Genomic DNA, 14,152 nt, shown 5'->3' on the forward strand with positions numbered 1-14,152 from the left:
GCCACTACCACGCCTAGACCTACCCCTAGACTGGGAATCATAAGCAGGATATGTCCACCCCTTAGCAGGCCAATTTCTACTAAACTGGTGGCTGCACCTGCAAAAATCTTTAACAGATTGCATAGACTTAGCTTTGTCCTCCATTTTCTTTAAAACTGCTTCCACAGGCATCCAAACAACACATCAGACTGTAAAGGAGCATCCAAAATCCTTGTCTTAACATGCTCAGCTAAATTCTGATCCTTCAACCAGGCATGCCTAGAACAGAACTAGTAGCAGCCACCCTCGAGGAGGCCTGTACAGCATCAAAACCACATTGCAAAGAATGCTTACCCACTTGTTCAGACACATGAACCAAATCCAGCAACTCTTTACACTCAATACCTTCCGCCAAAGCATCCACCTTAGATTTCAATTGTGAAAGGAGATAATTCTGATATTTTAGCATGTGAAACTGACAATTCAATGCTCTCATGGCTAGAGTGGAAGAAGTATACACTTTCTTTCCCCACCTATCCAAAGCCCTTGCCTCTTTATCAGTGGGAACAGGATTTTTAATCACAGAAGCTTTAACACCTTTAGGCCCTTGAGAAATAGTTTCTGGGTCCCCTAGGACTCTTAAACAAATACTTATGAGCTTGCACCCTATAATACCTATCAGGCTTAACAGGAGCAGGAGGCAAAGAGTCAGGGTTCAGGAAGCCTCTGCAAAACATCTTCCACCACATTCAACACAGGAGGAATAGCTAAGGGCCTATGCTGGGGTAAAACAAGAATTCCCTAAGCCTTTTCCTGAATCAGAGTAATCCTGGCCTTCCCATTTAAAGTGCTCCCTCATGGAATGCAGAGTCTCTGAAAATGAGAAATCCTCAGGAGGAGAAGCTGTAGGAGTGGAATCATCCACATCAGAATCAGAATAAGTAGGATACTCCTGCAAGTCTTCCAGAAGACTCTGAAGCCTCTGAACACTGTTCAAAACTATCAAACTCCGGTTCCACCCTAGGCCTCTTATCAGGCGGGGGCATAGAACCTCTAATCATAGTAATCAAATCCTCTGCCATTTTAAGCATACGTTTCTTAGGTACAGAACCCGAAATGCTAGGAGAAGCCCCCACTGAAGCTGAAGTAGGCCTACCTCTCAAAGAAGTTTTGGCAACAGAAGGAGAGGCTCTAACTACCTTGGGAAGAGAGGGAAGAACAGTCACCTGAGAAGCCCCCTCAGCCTGGCCTACCTCCTGAGAAGGCACATCCTGTAACAGTAAAGTATCTGCCTGGGACTCCATGGAAACTCCTGGCAAAACCTCTGGCTCCACTGAGCCTTCTAAAGAACAGACGTCCGGGACTGCCGGTTCATCAACCCTAGGCTGTTTTGTCCTTGCGCTTCTTGGGCGGCTGGCGGAGCATCCGACGGCATTTTATAATTGCAACGCTTCCCAAACACTAACCTGGCACAGTCTAACCTCCTCTTAATAGTGCGTTTGTTAAACCTAGCACAAGAGCGCAACCAACAACGCCGTGCTCAGGCCCTAAACAAGGTATACACAAGGTATGGTAATCCCTATGAGGTATCTGTTTCCCACAAGAAATACAGCTATTCACTTTTTCTGACATCCGTAAAATACTGAGGCAAGAAAAACCAAAATGTTCCCAACGGGTACTTAGCCAACTCTGTTTCGGTCTGAAACTCCGGTTTGAAATATTTCAGAACGCCAACCTGCACTCGCAAAACTGCTTCTGCATCGGACCATGCGGCAAAAAAGACTGAGGATATGACGTCGGTCATGCGCATTAGTACCCTGACGTACTGACGTCAGTCTAATGCGCCCTGACCGACGTCAGCCTTATACTCTGGTATTCGGGCCGACTGGATGCGGACTATACCCAATAGTAAGGACTGCAGCAATGGGGAACGAAGAACATCACCAGGACTCAATACAGCTTTTCCGATGAAACCGGTACTACAAGGGCAGAGATTGAAGAGACGTTTGTGATTGGTGCACCATGGAGGAGCTGGTCATGAAGGCGTATAGCTATTGGTGGAAAGGATTAAATAAAAAGGAAATGATGGAGAATTAGATCTGAAAAAGGATCATTGTTGGTATCCGAAAGAGCTCATCTACTTGAAATATTCCACCTTAAACAGTTCATTTTATTTTTATGTTTATTTTTGTTTTATTTTTAATAAATGTTTTAAATATTTATTATGGATTTTTTTTGGCAAACATATAACTTTTTTTATTGAAGTGGATGGCCTGGCTGTAAACTACGTGCTGGTTCTTGTTGGCATTTTGAGTTTTTGTGTACGCAGCACCCTCTTGGTGGTCCTTGTTCTTTGTGTTGGACTCGAGATATATTACACACACACATATACATACACATACATACATACATACATACATACAGTGGATATAAACAGTTTACACACCCCTGTTAAAATGCCAGGTTTTTGTGATATAAAAAATGAGACCACGCTAAATAATTTCAAAACTTTTCCCACCTTTAATGTGACCCATAATCTGTACAATTCAATTGAAAAACAATTTGTTATGGGAAAAAAACTATAAAAAAATAAAAAAATGTACAATATGCTGGTTGCATAAGTGTGCACACCCTTAAACTAATACTTTGTTGTGTGTGCATACTCTTAAACTAATACTTTGTTGAAGCACCTTTTGATTAAACTACAGCATTCAGGCTTATTGGGAACACACCAGGCCATCAATTAGAGAGACTCTGATCAATCCCAAATAAAGTTCAGCTGTCCTCCCTGGTTAGATCCAACCACAAATTAATTACCTTGGAAATCCACATCCCTCCCACCCCCTGCAAAGGTAACCCACCATGAAAAACATCTCCAAAGCTAACTTTGGGTTCCTAAAAACAGAGGTGGCTAACTTCACGGCACCCAAGCAAATGGAGAATAGTTGCATGACCGCTGAATCATACACTAAAGCACTGTACAAACATGTACACAAATGCATGGATCTTGCCATACCCAATAGAACCAAGACACACTCCTACAAAAAAAAGAAGCCAATCTGGTGGTCCCCTGCCATAAACAAACTCTACAACAGAAGGAGGAAACTGATGTGGAATAAGGTGAAGTCCCAAGACTAGAAAAAAATCTATCAGCCTCAACAAAAAATTGAGATCCCTCATCAAATCCTCTAAAGCTAGCTATGAAAACAGAATTGCAGCAGATAATAAAGACAACCACAAGCCCATACAAAGTCATGTAAAGACTCTTCACGGCAATACCAAGATTTGCTCTGAGCTACTGCACAATGGTACCTCCTACACTGAGCCAACAGATATTGTCAAAATACTGGCCGAAAGATTCAGTGCCAACTTTACCCCCCCTCAAAGGACCAATCACAATACCAGTAGATTGCCAGGCACCCAGTATTGCTGCTGCACAGTTTAAAACAGTACTGTCTAAGGCTAAGAATACAGCTTCTGCAGGACCTGACAATATCCCTGGCTGTGTTTTACATGAACTACAGTGTGTACTGGCACCTCACCTGTGTGCCCTGTTCAATCACAACCTCACCTCAGGCTTTGTCCCTACCGAATGGCGCACTGCTACAGTCATCCCTCTCCAAAAGGAGGAGCGATTACAGACCCTGGGAACTATCGCCCCATAAGCCTGACAAGTCTGATATACAAAGCTATGGAACACATCATCATGGACCTAATAAACAAGGATATAGGGGGATCTCCAAACTCTGGATCCCACACAATTTGGTTTTGTGAAGGGTAGATCATGTCTGCTCAACTTGGTCGACTTCTTTCAGTCAGTCTCCAAAGCTGTGGATGAAGGCAAGGTGGTTCATACAGCCTACCTTGATCTGGCCAAGTCCTTTGATAGTCTTCCCCACTCAGGAATCATAGAAAAACTCAATAAGCTAGGCATCAATCCCTATATCACTAGGTGGGTTGCAAACTGGCTCACAGATAGAATGTGAAAGTAGCTGATTCCAAGTCAGACATCCGACCAGTAACGAGTGGAGCCCCATAGGGATCGGTCCTGGGCCCCTCCTGCTTGGTATCTAATTCTCAGAAGTCCAGGCCAACACGAAGAGACTCTAGCTGACAAAGTTCACAGACTATTGCAAGTTGGGAGCCATTATTAACTCCCCAAGTGATGTTGACATCCTACAGAAAGGCCTCACTGAGACCAACGACTGGTGTTAGAACCATGGCCTTAAGCTCAATGCCAAATTATGTGTCATCATCCCCTTTGGGAAAAACCCAGTTCCCATGAATTACCACATCGATGGTAGTCCACTTAACACAGAAGGCTTTAAAAGAGATCTGGGAACACAGGTTGACAGCAACCTCTCTTTTGACCACCACGTTGCCACTGTGGTCAGAAAGTCTTTCTCTGTGGCACATCTCATTACTAAGGGTTTTGCATCCAGGAAAAAAGAGGTCATTATCTCCCTCTACTCTTACCTCATTAGGCCAATCATTGAGTACAATGCCCCATTTGGCATGTACCTCACTAGACAATTGCAACAACTGGAGTGGCTGCAAAAGTACCTCACAAAGAGGATCCTAGGCCTTAAACACTTGTCCTATGTGGACAGACTAAAAAAAAAAAAAACCTCCAACTATTCTCTCTCTCATATCGCCTACTTAGAGGCGATCTCTGCTTGACTTACAAATCCATGTCTGACTCAGCTCTGTTAGAAATGCTACATCTAAAGAAATCCCAATCTCTCTGCACCACATGCTCCAGACACCTCAACCTCATTACCACAATCAACAGAATGTGCTGGAGGGACAGGTTCATAACCCAGAGACTGCCCATGCTATGGAATAGACTTCCCATATATGTCGAACAGAGCACCTCACTGGCCATCTTCAAGAGAAATCTTGATGAGTGGATGGAAAATAGAAAATTCACCCCGGGGATCAGTCCAGTGGCTCTTCTTGACAGAGGCACTGGGAAGTAAAGTTGGGTGGCATGATGCCAGGGTAATCCTATGGGCTAGGCTTGTAAAGGCTCCAGGGCCATTAGCCTAGTGCACACCTATGAACCTATGAAGTAGGGTTTTCCTGACATTTATTGAGTTGCCTGCTACAGCAAAAGCCATGGTTCGCAAAAAGCTTACAAAGCATCAAAGGGATCTTGCTGTTGAAGGTCAGGAGAAGGGTACAAAAAATTTCCACAGCATTGGATATACCATGGAACACAGTGAAGACAGTCATCAAAAAGTGGATAAAATATGGGACAAGAGTGATGCTGCAAAGTACTGGATGTCCCTCCAAAACTGATGAAAAGACGAGATGAAAACTGGTCAGGCAGGCTGCCAAGAGACCTGCAGCAACACTGAAGGAGCTGCAGGAATTTCTGGCAAGTACTGACTGTGCAATACATGGGACAACAATCTCCCATATTCTCCATCAATCTGGACTATGGGTAGGGTCGCAAGACAAAAGCCTTTTATTACACAAAAAAGCATCCAGGCCTGGCTAAAACTTGCAAAATACATAGTCTCCCAAAAGCATGGGAAAATGTGTTATGGGTCTGAAGAGACCAACACTTCTCATCACCAAAAGAGCACCATACCAACGGTGAAGCATGGTGGTGGCAGTACCATGCTTTGGGGTTGCTTTTCTTCAGCTGGAACTGGGGCTTTAGTCAAGGTGAAAAGAATTATGAACAGTTCCAAATACCAGTCACTTTTGGCCCAAAACCTTCAGGCGCCTGCTAGAAAGCTGAAGATGAAGAGGAATTTCACCTTTCCACATGACAATGACCCCAAGCATACATCAAAATCAACAAAAGAATGCCTTCACCAGAAGAAAATTTAAGTTTTGGAATACCCAAGGCAGAGTCCAGAACTAAATCCAATAGATAATCTGCGGGGTGACCTGAAGAGGGCTGTGCACAAGAGATGCGCTCTCGCAGTCTGACAGATTTAGAGCACTTTTGCAAGGAAGAGTGGGCAAATGCTGCCAAGTCAAGATGTGCCATACTGACAGACTCCTACCCAAGAAGACTGAATGTTGTAATTAAATGAAAAGGTGCTTCAACAAAATATTAGATTAAGGGTGTGCACACACAACAAAGTATTAGTTTAAGGGTGTGCACACTTATGTAACCAGCGTACTGTACTTTTTAAATTTTTTATACCCCCCCCCCAACAGATTTATTTATTTTCAATTGAGTTGTACAGGTTATACGTCACATTAAAGGTGGGAAAAGTTTTAAAATTATTTATTGTGGTCTCATTTTTTTGTATCACAAAAACCTAGCATTTTAACAGGGGTGTGTAAACTTTTTATATCCACTGTGTGTGTGTGTGTGTGTGCGCGTGTATCGATATGTGTATATATATATATATATATATATATATATATATATATATATATATATATATATATATAAATAAACATACCTTACAGCTTCCATTATCCGTGTACAGTATACATGTTTTCTTTCACTCACCCCAACATTAAATAAATTGCTCAGTTCCTGCCTATCCTTAAACCTCACTCCTCCTCCTATGCATTATTGTGCATGTATTGTTCCCATAAATTCCATTTATTTCTATAAAATGCACTCGTCCCTTTTTTTCTACAGAGCCCACCTCCACAATATTCAACACTTCTATTATGACTAGTTTAGACTTAGATTTATGTTTTCTTGTAATGTTTTTTTTTTAATCCTCAATAGCATTAAACATACTAAAGCCTTACTTTGAATAGGTAATTCAGATTCTATATCTCAGCACAAAAGAATCTGTTCCTTAACTACTGCCATTTGCTCTCCCAACAATTTTATCACAGTAGACTGTATGGAACTTTTAAGATCTGTCAACTCATTACATTCCCAAAAATCATGTTCCAAATGTCATCTCCCCCTTCCTAATCACATTTGCAACATTTGCTATCTACCCAAGGAAAACCATCAGATATTTATTTGGGATACAAAAATACATGAGTAAACACTTCCAATTAAAAATCCTAAAGTTTTTGAGCTTTGTTGCAAAATTAGGAGAAATACAGCTCTTCCCATTGTCCTTTGCAATCTGCCTTTCTATTCTCTTTCCCCAATCTTTTCGAACCTCATCTTTTGCTCTAGATGACTAAAAATTCTACCACAGCAAGTCTTCTACTACACACTCCCATATCCATTCCTCTTTGCCTACAATCCCTGACAGGGAAGGCAATCTCTAATTGGCAGTCCAAACTCCTGCTTAATCTCATACCACTCTATTACCTTTTCCTCTACTATTATTTGCTCCCAATACACTGGTCCTCTGTTAATTTCCTCCAGAAAATTCCTTTCCAACCTCTCTTGCCTACTTTCTTATAGGTTCATAGGTTGGTACTAGGCTATCGGCCCTAGGGCCTATGCAAGCCTAGCCATAACAATTCCCTGGATATTTCTTCCTACAATATTTATTTCTCTGGACCCCTGTCTAGCAGGGCGATTGACATGATCCCCGGGGTGAATTTCCTATCTCCCATCCAAACATCAAGGTTCCTTTTGAAGAGGGCCAATGAGGCGCTCTGCTTGACATGCATGGGCAGTCTATTCCACAGTATGGGGAGTCTCTGGGTCAGGAACCTATCCCTCCAGCATGTTTTGTTCATTGTGATGACAAGGTTTAGATCCCTGGAGTGTGTGGCTTTGAGGGATTGGGATTTCTTTAAGTGGAGCATGTCCAACAGCTCAGGGTTTGACATGGCCTTGTATGTTAAGCAGAGATTGCCTCTGAGTAGACGATATGCCACAGAGTATAGGTGGAGTTTTTTTAGACGGTCAGCATATGGCATCTGATTTAGGCCTGTGATTCTTTTAGTGAGATATTTCTGTGGCCTTTCCAGCTGTTGCAGATGTCTTGTGAGGTACATACCAAATGGGGCATTATACTCTATAATGGGTCTAATGAGGGATGAGTACAGTGGGACAATGACCTCCTTTTTTCTGGATGAAAAGCCATTAGTGATGAGGTGTGCTACATAGAAGGATTTCCTGACTGTTGTGGCGATGTGGTTATTGAAAGTGAGACCACTGTACACCTGTGTCCCTACGTCTCTCATTACACTTTCAATGTTTAGTGTCCTGCCACCTATGTAGTAATTCATGGGTACATGTTTTTTTCCAGAGGGGATAACTATACATTTCTTGGCATTAAGCTTGAGCCCATGGCTCTGGCACCAAGCATCTGTTTCTGTAAGGCCCTTTTGTAGAATATCCACATAATTTGGGGATTCAATAATGGCTCCCAGTTTGCAGTCATCTGCAAACTTTGTTAGCCAGAGTTCCTTAGTGTTGGCCTGTACTTCAAAGAAGTAGACGCCAAACAAGAGTGGTCCCAGGACTGAACCCCGAGGTACTCCACTTGGCTGGAGCTGGATTTGGAGTCAGCTACTTTTACAGTCTGGGTTCTAGCAGTAAGCCAGTTGGCAACCCATCGACGTAGGGATTTATGCCCATCTTAGTAAGTTTATCTATGATTCCAGAGTGGGGGATGGTGTCGAAGGCCTTGGCGAGGTCCAGATAGGCTGTGTGGACCAGCTTACCCTCGTCCACAGCTCTGGAGACTGATTCGAAGAAGTCAATCAGATTCAGGAAACAAGATCGGCCCTTCACAAACCCAAACTGGGTGGGGTCTAGTGTTTGCAGTTTGCCATTGTCTTTGTTTATAAGTTCCATGATAATGCGTTCCATGCCCTTGCAGATCAGGCTTCTCAGACTGATGGTACGGTAGTTATCGGGATCCAAGGCGGATCCTCCCTTGTGGAGCAGGATAACTGTAGCTGTGCGCCACTCAGTGGACACGAAGCCTGAGGTGAGGCTATGATTAAACATGATACTTAGGTGAGGTGCCATTTCATTTTGTATTTCATGTAGTACACAGCCTGGGATGTCATCTGGTCCCATGGATGCTGTATTCTTAGCTTTGGAGAGTGCAGTTTCTACCTGTGTGACCGTGATTATCGGAATTTGGCAATTTTTTGGTATTGAGATGAGCCCTTTAGGGGGTGAGGGGGGGGTGAAGTTGGCACTAAATCGAACTGCCAGGATATTGGCAATATCCTTGGGATCAGTATATTTAATGCCATTCTGTTGTAGCTCAGAGCAGATCTGAGCATTGCCATTTAGATTCTTGACATATCTATAGAATGCCTTGTGGTTGTCTTTGGAATCTTTGGAAATTTTATTTTCGTAACTAGCTTTTGAAGATTTTATGAGGGATCTCAGCTTCTTACTGAGGCTGGTGAGGGGCTTTTTTGCATCCTGGGATTTTCCTCTTTACTGCAACAGTTTCTTCCTTCTGTTGTATAGTTTGTTTACAGCAGGGGACCACCAGATTAGCTTCCTTTTTTTGGAGAAGAGCATCTTGGTTCTATTTGGGATGGCACGATTCATGCACGAGTGGATGTGCTCATACAGTGCCTTAGAGTAGGATTTTGCAGTCAAACTTCCAGATCCCGTCTGCATGGGTGTTTTGAAGTTTGTCACTTCTGACTTCAGTAGCATGAAGTTGGCTTTGGAGAAGTTTTTTAAGGAGGGGTGGGGGTGGGATGTGGATGTCAAAGGTGATTTGCTTATGGTCAGACCTGACCAATGAGGGGGTGACCACTGGTGTGGAGCATCTATCTCCCATGTTGGTAAAGACCAGGTCTAGGATATTGTAGCCCCTGGTGGTACAATGGATTAGTTGATCCAGGACGTTGGAATTTATGAATTCTATACACCTCCTTGGAGACATCCCTATTGGTATATCTTCTTTCTCTACTGCTGAACTAGCTTAGTTCTTAGAATACTTTCTGCTACTTTACAAACACAATACAAGTGTTGGAAAGATATTGCACAAGGCGACACCCTCATCACCTCCAGACAGAGGGTAAAAATGGACTCCGCATTATTTATTGAGATACCAAACAACCATCATATTGTTGGTCTGCACTTATTACACACCTCTGGGGATACAGCTGTGAAGAGCCTGTAATGCCAGGAGGACCACTCCCATATCCAAAACACTGATGTACACACTGTACTCTTAGTGAAACCAGGTACCTTGGACCATCCTTTCCTCAAAATGTCCCCCACCCAAGAGGAGAGAGGTGTTGCATTTTCCCAAGGCAGAGGAAAGACAAAGGGACATTCTGCTGACACAATGGCAGATGTTAGCCACCAAGGCATATCTTTGTGATAAACCTCTGTGAGTTTTATGGGACTGCTTCATTGGCTATGTCCTCTCAGACCACTTGACTGATAAGAGCCCATTGAAGTACCCACATGTAAACCCTGGCCAGAGGTACTAATGACATGGCTGCAGGCAGTGGACCTAGGATAAGATAAATTAGAGAAGCAGGTGGCCTCTAAGGAAGAAGAATTTGACAACCCTGAATATGCAGAGAAGACTGTCTTGAAGATCTTGCCTGGCAACATGAGCAGTGGTGTCTAGACAGCAACCTATAAACTCCAAAGTTTGAACTGGCTCTAATTTGGACTTCTCAAAATTCACTGTAATCCCTAAGGCAAGGCACAAGTGGAGCAAGGAATCTTTTGTTTGAACTAGCAAAGCTTCTGTGGTCACTGAAATAAGCCAGTTGTCCAGGTAAAGAAAACAAAATGTAATCTCTACACCCTGAGGTGGTCCACTACTACTGCTATGCATACAGTGAAACCCAAGAGGACTGTGGTAAGACCAATGGGCAGCACCTGAAACTGACAGGGACTGGCCCCTAGTCATAACTGCAAAAACATCCTGGATTTTATGGCTATCTTTATGTGATAGGCATCTTGGAGGTCTACCAAGCACATTCAGTCTTCCTTCCTCAGCACAGGCAGAATGAACTGCAGTGGTACAGTCTGGAATTTATACTGTTTCACAAATAGGCTCAGGCTGCTTAGGTCCAATATAGGCTTGAGGTCCTTGTTTTTCTTTGATACCAAAAAGACTCTTGAATAGAACCAGGACCTCCTGGATGACTCTTTCAAAAAGCAGCTTCTCTCTTCCACTGCTGCCCTTCTTTGCCAGGGTGGGACATCCAGAAGGGTCTTTGAAGAAATGTCAGGAAAACCTGAAAGTCTTAGCCTCTGCTGACAATTCTCAATACCCAGGTACTTGGGGTTATGGCCTCTCCAAGCTTTAGGGTGGACAGCCAAGCATTTTCTTTTGTGCTGAGATATAGAATTTGAATTACCTATTTAGAGTAAGGCTTTACCATGTTTAATGCTATTGAGAATCAAAGGAATTTGTTAGAGAAAGGTCCCCTAAAACCCCAATTTTGCAGTCTGCTCCTGACTCTATGGTGGCGTCCACTGAAGTTCCTGCCTCTGCCCTGGGAAGCATCATCACCTGGAGCTTCTGGGGCAAACTGTTGGGATTTTCTGAAGGACAACTGCTTACTTCCTCTCTAGTTGTGGGAAAAGGTCCACATAGGTGGAAAAGCAGACCCCCACAGCAGACAATGGTATGCCATCCCACTCGCTCCTGGTCAGTGTGTCCTTTACGTTCAGTCCAAACAAGGTGGAGCTATCAAATAGAGCATTCAGAAAAGATATCTTAAAGCACTCCACAAAGTTAAAGAGGCACATCTAGGCATGATAGCAAACTGCTATGCCAGTGCATGCTGCCTTGGCCATACCATCCTCTTCATTAGATAACAAGTGTATGGATGCATTGGAAATTGACAGCATGGCAGCCAACTGAGTCTCTGTGAACTTATGAGTCACGAATGTCAAAGGGGCTGCTGCAGACTTTGCAACCTCTTTTACAAAGTCCCTCTGTAGTCTTAACAAGTGTGCCATATAGGTCTACACACAGAAAAGGTGGCTAAAGCACACTTGTGCTTCCTAAATTTGTCCAGTGCTCTAGACTCTGCCTTCAGAGGTTGCACAGATGTGCTCTCCCCCAAGAGTTCTTTTTTTTGGTGGCTACGACTAGTTTTCAAAGTGTCATACCTTAAACCTCCTGTAATACAGGCTCATGGGATATATGCAAATGACCCCTTAAACACATACAGTGTTTCAGAAACATGGCTTCTGAATGCCCATGACTTTTTTTTTTTACTTTTTAAATCTTTCTGGGTACATTCAGGCCAATAAAGCCACACTCCACTAGCTGTGAACATGCATGTTTCAGCACCTTTAATGAACTCATCATTTACTAGTAGTTTGTTCCACAGTGGTGGACCAAAACAGAGAAAGCTCATTCAACCATGACAGTTTTAAATGTGAATCTAAGGAGGGAGAGGTTTTCTTCCTTGGTGCTTCTTAAGGACTGCACTTGTTACTTAAATGGAAGATTCCTTTACAGACAGCAGTGCCTCCGAGTTAAAACTTTGCAGAGAAAGGAACCTAGGTGACAAGTTGCTCTTTCTATTGCTGGGAGCCACTTAAGAGCTTTCAGAAGGTTATAGCAGAGTGACCAAGTATCAGCATGCAGGATGAACCTCAATATTTTATTCTCAGTAATATGTACTTTTGGGTTATTATGCAGCAGGTGAAAACAAACAGAGGGCATCCACATTCAAGTTTGGGTAGTAGTACATTTTTGGCAATGGCCTTTCAAGATGGCAGGGACAGCAGATGGAAAATTTAATTGCAGAATTTTAGCTGACAGAGAACGTATAGTCGTGTAAGTAAACTTACCATTACAGTACATGCTGAAATGATCACTGCTGTTGTAGCCTAAGCTATATGGGTTATAAATCCTATACAAGATACAACTCTTATAGCTTAGGTTATTGCAACAGTTATCAGTATGATGAACATCAACTGGTTCTGAGGTAAGTAAACCAGTGACAGTTCCTGCAACCACAGTATCATGCCCCAAACACACAAAACTTAAATAATCCATGCAACATTTTAATCAAAAGAAAAACTTTTCTTTACAAAAGTTCACATGAGCATCTACATTAAGAAGATGTCCTTTCTTGATCACTACAGCAGTATTCCAATACTGATGGGTTATCCTGCTGAGGAACCTAACATCCGTCAAGTGTACCAGAGCCAAAACCTTTCTGATGCACTATACATCTAGAATATGACCTCAGCCCAAGAGTGCAGGGGTAAATAAGTGAACATAGTGGCGTAAAATCCTCAGACTATCTTAATGCCAGTCCGAATGCAGAATCTTAGCGCCTTCGCTGACCACCACATAGTTGATTCCAATGTCAATACCTAGACTTATATAGATCAGCACCCTGTTAGGGAACCTTCTTGTTCTTGATGTTTTTACCTAATACTTGTTCATGTCTGCAATGAAAGGGAAGTGCAGTGTGGTAGGCAGATCACTTATAAAAGACCTCCCCCTCCCAGTGTCCATTTTGTTTAGCAGCTAAACACAATAAAAGAAAATCAGTTTCCTCGATAAACTCAGCAGTTTTCCTCATAAATAAAATAAAGTGGAATGCTTTCTCCAATGGGGACTTGTATGCCCAAATGTGGAAGATCACTAGATGACAGAGTTCCATGGTATCTGCCAAAGAAGTGCCTCTTTTGCGACAAAAAAGTTCAGAAGATTTTTCACTCCTACTGTCATTTTATAAAGCTCTTCTCGAGCTCCTGACAGTTGAAGTGCATGGAAAAAGCCTTTAGTTTTGGAAAGCTGGCTGGCTGCAGTAGTGTAGGACCCATACAGTTTAGGCTACTGTAATAGTGATCAGTGTTTGAACATAGTCTTTTAGGTATGCCTGCTTAAAGTTGTATATGGGTAGGCATCTTATGATATCTTGTAATAGTTTGCCTGGGTCTGTCCTATGTTCTTATGACCCTACTTTTAGGTAAAGACAAACTGGGAGTGAAAAGTTCAAGTAAAAGACTGATAATGACCGCTGACAGACTACAGATATTGAATTCTTCTGTTATGTGTTGACATTTTAGTCCACGCAGTACACAATGTCAGCCCAGCAGAGATCAAATTAAATGTTAAATGTTTGTCATACTCAAACAGTAAAGAAAGGACAACTTACTATCTCACCATGACAAAATTCATAACAATAATAGATATCAGTCAAAGAGAAACACACAAAGTGGGTCAATCAACAACACCTATAAAGATTTGGCAGTTCTAGAACTTGACACTTATGCCTTCAACTACTGAAAATTAGGTTTTAAAATGAGAGGAATTCAGCAATGTTACATAAATGGACGAAAAAAATTAAGTCAGATGACTCA

At 42.5% G+C, this 14,152-nt stretch overlaps 1 protein-coding gene across 3 annotated transcripts in view; it reads right to left on the bottom strand.

The window, feature by feature from the left end:
- The window catches only part of LOC122801567 (U2 snRNP associated SURP domain containing), a 2,423,494-nt gene that overhangs the window by 1,045,965 nt on the left and 1,363,377 nt on the right, over positions 1–14,152 (bottom strand). The window lies entirely within an intron of this gene.

The sequence above is a fragment of the Protopterus annectens genome, chromosome 5.part0 (genome assembly GCF_019279795.1).
Source record: "Protopterus annectens isolate FY-2018-M chromosome 5.part0, PAN1.0, whole genome shotgun sequence".
Classification (NCBI taxonomy): domain Eukaryota; kingdom Metazoa; phylum Chordata; order Ceratodontiformes; family Protopteridae; genus Protopterus; species Protopterus annectens.